At 39.9% G+C, this 9,781-nt stretch overlaps 1 long non-coding RNA gene across 1 annotated transcript; it reads right to left on the reverse strand.

The window, feature by feature from the left end:
- Positions 1 to 4,700: 4,700 nt before the first annotated feature.
- LOC128630052 (uncharacterized) lies at positions 4,701 to 8,555 on the reverse strand. The gene is made up of 3 exons (XR_008394280.1): positions 8,192 to 8,555; positions 7,340 to 7,485; positions 4,701 to 5,259 (listed from the first exon to the last, which is right to left on the reverse strand). It is a non-coding gene; the product is annotated as an uncharacterized LOC128630052 (long non-coding RNA).
- Positions 8,556 to 9,781: the final 1,226 nt, after the last annotated feature.

Below are 9,781 nucleotides of genomic sequence, written 5' to 3' on the forward strand. Positions count from 1 at the left end.
GTATGCAAGAAGCAATTTATATGTAAATTAATATTTTCATTGTTTAGAATGTTAATTGCTGATGGCAACCGTGATTAATATAAGAAATCTAAATAATATATAATTAATACAATTTTTGTTAAATTTCTTTTACACAGACATGCTGTACTTCAGATGTGACAATATAAACCAAAAATATCTCAAATATAAAATTCATTCTGTTAATGTATATAACATAGTAGAGCCGCAGTAGATGGCATTTGAAACACAGATCAAAGTTAACTGTAGCAGACACACAGAGAAACGCAGCAAGCTAACAGGCTTGTTTAAAAGGACAGGAACAATTATACACTAACACATAAGCATTCGATGAAAACCACTACAGTGACTACAAAATCTTTTACTGCTGCTGTTATCAGCTGCCTTTACATTCACTGCTTGACTTTGTTCACACCGTGTTTAACTGAACCTGTTTCTGTGGTAGCGCGATTTTAATCCATCAATATGCTGCACAACCTGATGCTCGAGACAAAATACATCTAGTGTGACTGTCCCGAAGTTAGTAAACAAAGCTTTTTACACAATAGCATGGAATTAAACTAGACTATACCATTTTCACATCTTCATATAATGTGGATATACTCAGGTTTTTGCTTACCGTGCTGATGTTCCACCTTCGTCCGTGACACCAACGTGTTTTCGTTTCATGTGCTCGTACATCACTGTGGTAGTCCCGCGTCACACAAACTCCACTTTGAAGAACATGCACATTACCATCTTCTTTGCTGCATTTAATGTAAAATGCTCCCACGCCTTAGATGACTTGGGATGCACACTTTTTTTTACCGCCAGGTTATCTGTTTTGCACCTGTGTTTTCATGAAAGCGACATCATACGTAAACGCCACCCGTGACGTCAGCAGACTAATTAATCGATAATGGCATTCATTGCCGAAGGTTTTCATAATTGATTATTATCGATTAGTTGTTGCACATGCCAATCAGCCTACCATGCATGTGTTTGGACTGGGGGAGGAAACCGGAGTACCCGGAGGAAACCCCCGCAGCAAGGTCCATCGAGGAAAGGAATTCCATATTATAAGCTGATGTTTTCCGACTTCACTAACAAATTTAAAGATCTAAACATCGATTGGGTGGAAGACTCGAGCAAAGAAATATATCTTTTAATTGTTGATCGAGTTTATAGTAACCCTGTGGCTTTCAGAAATTTGGAGGAAGACCAAAACAAAGAATGTCTCCAAAACTTACAGAATAAAATCCTATCGGAACACCTGAGAGATACAACTTGTTTAGTCGCTGTAAGAAGGCTCCCAGTAAGAGCCAGTGTTAAATGGAGCTGTTTTGTAAAAACCAGTAGATGCCTGATGCCTAACTGTAATGAAGAGGAAACACTCGAACATTTCCTGTTAGAGTGTTATCGCTTTAAAGAAACATGGGCTAAATTAAAAATCGTTGGTCTCAATATAGAAATAAATATGAACTCAATTTTCTATGGCATTTTTAAAGAAAATTGTAGCAAGACTCAGCATGACTTCATTTGGTTCATAATATGTTTGACTAAATCTAAACTCTGGAAAACAAGAGCCAGAATGACTATAAATCAAACGTTTATATCCAGTGATGTTGTTCTCAAAGACATTCAAAAAGAGCTAAGAAGATTAAAAAGCAGCACATCTTAGTTTAAAGACTATTCAGTGTGGGACACTTTTTTCGTGTAATTGTACCTTGACTATGTAAGTTTTTTTTTTCTTTCTTTCTGAATATGACTTTGTCATATAGGGTGGTAAGGGACTCGGCAAAGGAGGCGCTAAGCATCACCGCAAGGTGCTTCGCGATAACATCCAGGGGATCACCAAGCCGGCTATTCGCCGTCTGGCTCGCCGTGGTGGTGTAAAGCGTATTTCTGGTCTGATCTATGAAGAGACTCGCGGTGTGCTGAAAGTGTTTCTGGAGAACGTGATCCGCGACGCCGTCACCTACACCGAGCATGCCAAGAGAAAGACCGTGACCGCCATGGATGTGGTGTACGCCCTGAAACGCCAGGGACGCACTCTGTACGGCTTCGGCGGTTAAACGCTCTAACACTGAACGATGCGAACACAACGGCTCTTCTAAGAGCCACCACATGTCTAGAAAAAGAGCTGTTCCGTGTGTGAAAAAGTCAAAAACCTTTTTCTTTTGTCACGCATACGGCATTAAACGCTGTACACAAGTAGCATAAGAACTTCTATCTGTATACATAAAAAGAGGCAATCTATTAGTATTTTTTGTAACAAACTATAAATATAACTATTTAATACTGTATGCACAGTACTAAATATTATTATAATGTGTTTGTTTAAAACGAGTTAGAAGACTGTTTTAGTAAAAACTTACTTATATATTTCTCTCTCCCACACCCAACACACACACACACATATGAATGAATGTGAATATATATATATATATATATATATATATATATATATATATATATATATATATATTCACATTCATTCACTTAGCAGACGCTTTATCCAAAGCGACTTACAAATGAGAAAGATACAAGCATACAAAGATAGAAAATTTTCTTGTGTGTACTTGCGCTTTCTATGAACGTGTATGCACACTTTGATAGATGAACCACTGGTCTAGTGGTGTTTTATACTTGAACAAGCTTTGTTTGCTTGGCTCTAAATCACTAGTTTGACTTCATATGACCCATTGCTCCAAATGTTACTAGAACAATTTCAGCACATGGCCAAAACACAAGGTAAAATAGTTTTTCTCCAGCCAGGATATTAAAGAAGGCTCTATATGCCCTTTCTGTAGCTGGCATTATTGAGTTTTTGTGCAGTGCCTGATGACACTGCTCTGTCTGGCAAGTCTCTGTAGTGTAATAATCCAAAGACCAAAGAGCCGAAGCTGAGTGCCGCCAAACGGATTGTGCCCGAGTGGTCCAGATACGATAGTGAGATCAAGCAGCTCCTGAAGCAGGTCAAAGGTCAGAAAGAGAGCAGAAAGTCATCTGCCCCACAGACACAGTGTACAGGTGAGCCAGATCTAACATCTCCTCCTTTCATGACCAAAATGCTGTAACTTTGGTATGTATTTAGCTGCACGTTACTTTTCAAAATGTGTCCCCCATGCATCATGGTAACATTGCAACTATTTTCAGAAGTGTGATTTGTCAGTTTCTACAGGCAGCCATCGTGATGAACTTTAGCACCTTTTGAGAGGAAAGAGTGACGTTTGCAACTAAAACCCTCTTGTATAGCTCTACAAGTGCACAGAGAGATCCACAAACTGAACCAGGACATATTACACTGGCCCTGAACTCTGCAGAAGAGGAAGAAAAGAGACATTTTAAAAACATTTCAGTTTTCTATTTATGAATCTTGATGGCTGAAGTCTATATTTTAAAGGTCAATAGGTCACACTTTCTATCAGAACATGTAAGACTAATCCTTTTGTAACAGAACTGAAGGTAAAGAAGCCAGAACACCTTGTCTGTAATGAACCAGTAATATTCAAAAGATTCAAACTGTGTATATTTAACCTTTTTTCTTTGTGTTATATGTCTGCTCTGCTGCACATAAAATAATGGCAAGTCTCTTAGGAAGGAAAGGTTAAGGATTGTGTTTTGTTGTCATCTTATGGTCAGTTTTGGAAAATTGCACTGTTGAGTATCTAGGGAAAATGCATCTGCACATTCCTCAGTAATTTCTTACGATAAATTCTTGAATCATTCAACACTATAAGCTCACGATGAGTTCATCTGTTGCATCACTGTTAGATGTTTACACAAAAGGGGAGGTTTAAGTGAAATATTAATCAAGTTGTACATGATTTTTGTATCATGTGTAACTTGTTATTCCTCCATTACAGTGAAGAGGAAATGGAAAATCATTACAATATGATTGAACAAGTCAGAGAGGATGTCAGAGTGGGGGAATATGTGTAAAAGTAACCCCAACACATGCACAAGCTTTACAATTTATTTATCCACATCATGAATTATTCCTGTGTTTCCATTTGATTTCAAGCCCTTTAAAGTGAAAAAGCCATGCTGTGTTTGTGGCACTCCATGCTGATCTGGGTTTTTTTTCTTCTTCTTTTCTTCTTTTTTAAGCTTGGAAGTGGAAGGATGTGAATTTTCTCAGGAATAAAATGTTTATCATTCATCAGTGGTCGTCTGCTATGTCTGGAGTTATGTTATTGCATCAACGTGTACAGATATTAATCTGCTCTCCCTGATGATAGTGACTCTACCTGTTCTACCTACTCTTTATTATTTACATTTTTGTGCACAAAGGGCTAGCTTCAAGAGCAAGGTATAATCAGTAGTCTGATTTCACAATAAGCTAGAAACCAGAAAACACTTGATAGTGCAGATTTGTGCTTGCTAAAAACTGCTGCTGTACTCATCCTAGGATGTTGACACGAACACATTTGTTTGCCTTTTCCTCTATTACATCTGCATACTGGTAATGATTTGTAATCCCATTATCCAGTGTCAACAGGACCCTTTTGAGTTTGCTTCCTCTCTTAGGTTTCTTCTTCATGATGTCTCGGGGAGTTTTTCACCTCCAGCTTGCTCGATAGGGATCTAAATCTACATCTGTCAGTCCAGATGCTTTGTGACGATGTCTGTAAGTGCTATACAAAATGAAAAGTTCAACTAAAGGAATCCTCCAATAGTGATTTGCATTACAACAGCGAAATCCGAGAATAATGTCACTTTCTTTTTAATTAAATACGTAATATCTTTAATTGTGTATTTACAATGCAGCATTATTTAACTGATAGAAAAATAGTGCAGTCTCCTACACACACACACACACACACACACACACACACACACACAATAGTTTTAGGATAGTTGGTTGCTTGGGAATGAACCCCCACACTCTGATGGTCCCTGAAATAATTACTTTATATAATACCACTTAGCTCAGCTTGGCAAGTCTGAGAATATTCAACAGCATATGATGCATCTTCATGCCACAGTGGCTTCTGTAGCCACATCTATGGCAGTTAGTGTCAAACAGGTTCAACAGGTTACACTTCTCGCTGGATGCCTGATGCTATATATTCAGATCAGACTGATGTCCTCCTGGATGATCTCAGTTAAAGTTGAATTTAAAGTTGAACAGTCCAGAGCCAAAAGGGTTAAAGCCCTGGAAACTCTCCCAGGCCCCGTGGAAATGGTGATGGCCTTCTCCGTGCTTGCTCTCAGGGTCCATTGGGTCTTCACCCTTGTCAAATGAACTCCTCGTTTCTGCACAAGAACAGAGAAAAGGTGTCAGATATACCAGCATCTTTCGAGACTCGTGTTTTATATTACCAGAGGTGCAAGCAGGTACAGTTTTCCCCCTTTTACAGTGATATAGGAGACACCTGAAAACTGCTTTTCTGCTATTTCAAAGTGCTCAAGCCAAACAGGAATAAAATTAGCCAATTCTCAAAGAATGTGGTACATGAACGACACATTCACTTCTACAAGAGGTTAATTATTTATAACCGTCACACCGAACCAGCGATTGATTATTTTTTTTAACCGTTCCATCTGCGGAAAAACAATACCATTACATCCAATCTAATATACTGTTGATCGATGCACCTTGACATTTAGTCTACATGCTGCCCAAAAAAATTAAAGTCTGTCTGGACCTCTGGAAATTCTGCAATGTCAGTATAATAATAAAAGAATAGGATTTGCAGTGACCCACCATTCAATTTTCTTTTCATTATTGTAGGCTATACTTTTTAATTACTAAAATGAAAGGAAAATTCATTTTAAAACAAGAAAGTGTTAATCAACAGTCAATATATTTTATTAAGGTCAGAATCAGCCAGCCGTCCATTGTCTGTACCCCTTATCCTACACAGGGTGGCGGGGAGCCTAGAGTCTGGGCTGGGATGCCAAACCAACGCAGTGCGCAATTGCACACACACACACACCCATTCACACACTACGGACAATTTAGAGATGCCAATCAGGTTACAACACATTTCTCTGGACTGGGCGGGGGGACCCGGAGTATCCAGAGGAAACCCCCAAAGCACGAGGAGAACATGCAAACTCTGTGCACACAGGGCAGAGGCGAGAATCGAACCCCTAACCCTTGAGGTGTGAGGCAAACGTGATCACCAGTCAGCCATAGTGCATGCAGTATCACATGGTCTAAATGTTTTACATATTTTCAAGATTCAGCACAAAATGTTAATATGCTTATGCAAGTGCTTGCAATTAGAGTTCATAATTGTTCTAAAAATACTAACAATACATGCAGGCCTGACATACACTTATGTTAATTTTGTAATAACTGTATAAAGTAAGCTTATACTGTATGCGTCGCGACAGACCGACAGCCGGCGCACAAGGAACTAAAATCGCTCCTCCCGCGACTTCCGCACTGGCGCTGAAGAGACAGCCCCGCTTCAATGTTTTGGACAGTCGGAAAGCACGTGGAGGTGGGGCGGAGCCGCCGACACACCCTCTGGTGGTGAATGGCGCGCCGCACGTGAAAATTCCACCATCCAGCAGACGAAGGGAGAGTATAAAAGGCCGCTTTTCCGCTCGAAAGGAGAGAATTCTCTCACATGAAGTGTGCCTGGATTACTGCCAGCTATCAGTATTGTTGTATTGTTGTTTTCTTTCAGACGACCCGGACCCGAGCGAATTCTCCGGTCCCTGGCTACAAACGCGGCGTTGCCTGACGTCTGAGAAGAGCCCCTGTTTCTCCGGAAAGCCCCGGAGCGACTCTGGCAACCCCGCAATACACTGACCTCTCACCACACGCTGTCACGCCCACACGTAAGCACACACACACACACACACACACACTCCAGAACGTTATAAATAAAATAAAATAAATCTCACTTGTTAACGTTACGACGGCCTCCCGTGTGTCTGTCTCCACCCACCGCTGGGTAATTTCCCTATATATGACATCATAATATTTCTGCAGATTACAGTTAAATATCAGTTCAACCAATACAATTAACCGTTTATGCTGCAAGCATGGTTCCGATCCGTCCTTTCCAACAAAATGCATGTTTATTTCTCTTTGACTGTTAGTTATTTTGGCAGATCTGTATTAGCAAAAAATCAAAAACATATCTCAGACTGTGTTCAACATCCCCACTAATCACCAAGTCACAACCATAATTTCTGTTAATTTGATCTGAATTCCAATCTGATTCGTCCTTCTTTATCTGCAGCTGTACTTACATACTTGTATACTGTATTCCTCATCTATGTAAAACTATTCAAGCATGAGACACAAAAACCAACATCAAAAAACGGCTTAGCTTGGTATTTTTATATTAGCAGACAAAACTGATTGAGGGTTTACCTGGCTCAGTGAGCACTTCCTTGGCCTGTGGGATGTCTATGAACTTCTTCTCAGCCTTGTTCTTCTCTTCAGGATCCTGGAAGTTGTCTGGGTGTCACTGCTGTGACAACTTCCTGTAGGCTTTAATGAGCTTCTTCTGGGCTATCCTAGGGGTCACACAAGCCCAGCCGTTTAGAACACATTAAAACATGACACACTTCAATATCAACCTAAGAAGCCAAAGGGTAGGTGACGGTCATTCTCGCTGTACTCCTTAGCACTTTCAAAGTCCTTAATGGCTGCATAGATGTGATGAACTCTGATTCAGGGGATCAGTCCCAGCTCTAATTTAGTCTAGGCCATCTACGGCAGTTAATTCAGCTAATAAAGACTCGTATGAAGCTGTGCTTGATTAGGGATGATTAGAAACTAGACTCTTTATGGGGAGGGAGCTCAGGGGGAAATCTACAGATAGCAATTTTACTGTCACCAATATTAGCATGTTGTCAAACTTGATTGTGGGCAATACAAGAAACCAAAGTGAAAAATGACCAACAGGTCAATGAAAGAAGTCTAAACTAAAAAAGTAAACTCAAAATTTTCACTACAAAATGAATCCTGGATGCCACCTGTTAATTATAAAGATCAATATGCAAGTTGTTCATGGTGGATTTTTCCTTTAATGACTTAATTTTCCTTTAATGACTTAATTTTCCTTTAATGACTTAATTTTCCTTTAATGACAAGTCAAAGAGTTACAGTAGGCTCCCTCTCTGAAGTCTTGCCTGTGACAAATCACCTGTTACCACCAACTCTTTTCAACATGATGCACGTCAATCTTCTTTTCATGTCTTATCATGGAGTAAAACTCACCGATGTGAAATCAGGTTTAACTCGATGTCACGTATCGTGACGGAGCGGAGATAGGACGGATGCAATTGCAGTATGAACAGTTGTTTATTTTAAAAGAGAGACAGGCAGACAAATCCAAAACATAATCCAAAACAGGCGAAGGTCAGGCGATCGGCAAACAGGCATACACAGGGTTAAACATGAATCAAGGTCGTGTCACGGAAAACAGGGTCGATAAACTAAACGAGAAACATCAACTATGACGAGGAACTGGGAGCGGATAATCCAGCGTGAACGAACTCTAAACATGGACCGTGACTATGACTACTAAACAAACCAATCTAACTCTACGATAATCTTCCGCGTTGTGTGCTGGGATTCGCGCGGTATATATGTGGACATGATCAGCGTCTAAACTGATCAGCCTCTAAACTTGCTGAGGGCAAATACAGACACACGTGAAATCCCAGCCAATGACAGAACAGGGAGGAGACATGACAGAAACATAAACAAAACACACGTGTCCAGATGTCACTACTGTGCAACAACGGAAAAGCAGGTGCTCGCGCATTCGCGCTTAGAGCACGCTGCTTCAAGGGGAAATCATGACACTCGATGACTTTGCTTAGATCCAGGTAAAGCGGATTTAGACTTGTCCGTGGCCAGGTAGACGGTGGCTCTTCTGTAGTAGGCCAAGTATTTTTTCGGGTCACCGTCTACACACGGATGTCAGAAAGTGGTCGGTTAAGATTCAGACAGAATATTGTTTTTTGCAGAAATAAAGAAATGATTGCTGGTGACTTTCTGAGAAAAGCTCACCGACTCACCAACAGCTGCGTGGAAATGGGAAAGTGCGTCGGCCAGGCTGTCCGGCAGCCAGGAGCTTCTTCCCCATCTCCAGGTGCTTCTCGACACTGTTCTCACTGCTGCATAGCACTCCTTTAATCAAAAGTAAACTCAGGCCAGGATATAGTAAAGTAAAAATATAGTGACAAATGCTTGGGTAGAATAATACCATTGCATTTCACTATGCTTGCAATTATTATTATTATTATTATTATTATTATTATTATTATTGATAAAAGACATGGACACTAATTTTCCTGTGTCATTTTTTAAATACAAAGCACACATCATTATCTTGGACTTTATCATAATCATCAGCACAGACAGGTCTCATTAGTCAAGTCACATCTCTTTAGAGTCTATAGAAAAGCTTGGCTTTGTATGTAGAAGTACTACTTAGTGCACTAGAAGAAACTTGTGAGATTCATTCCTTAAGACTAGTGAGGTCTAATGAAAAGTATTTCTGTAGAATCTGTACAGCTGTGTGACAGTTCAGTTTCCACACTATCTATCCAGTATATGAAGTCAGTACCTTCTTACCTTCGTATCGAAGATCCAAGCAGCACAAGCACAAAGGGCACATAATTTACTAGTTTGTATGCGACTGGTGTTATAGTTACCATGATATAATGTGTTGTTTGTTTTTTTTGTAAACTCAGGTGTAGGAATATGAAGGCTTGGCTACAATGATGTTTAATGAAGATAACCACAGCGCAGGACATGGTTTCCTCACATGCATATGATAAATATCTGATTTGGTCTTTT

This window comes from Ictalurus punctatus, unplaced genomic scaffold, assembly GCF_001660625.3.
Source record: "Ictalurus punctatus breed USDA103 unplaced genomic scaffold, Coco_2.0 Super-Scaffold_100046, whole genome shotgun sequence".
NCBI classification, from domain to species: domain Eukaryota; kingdom Metazoa; phylum Chordata; class Actinopteri; order Siluriformes; family Ictaluridae; genus Ictalurus; species Ictalurus punctatus.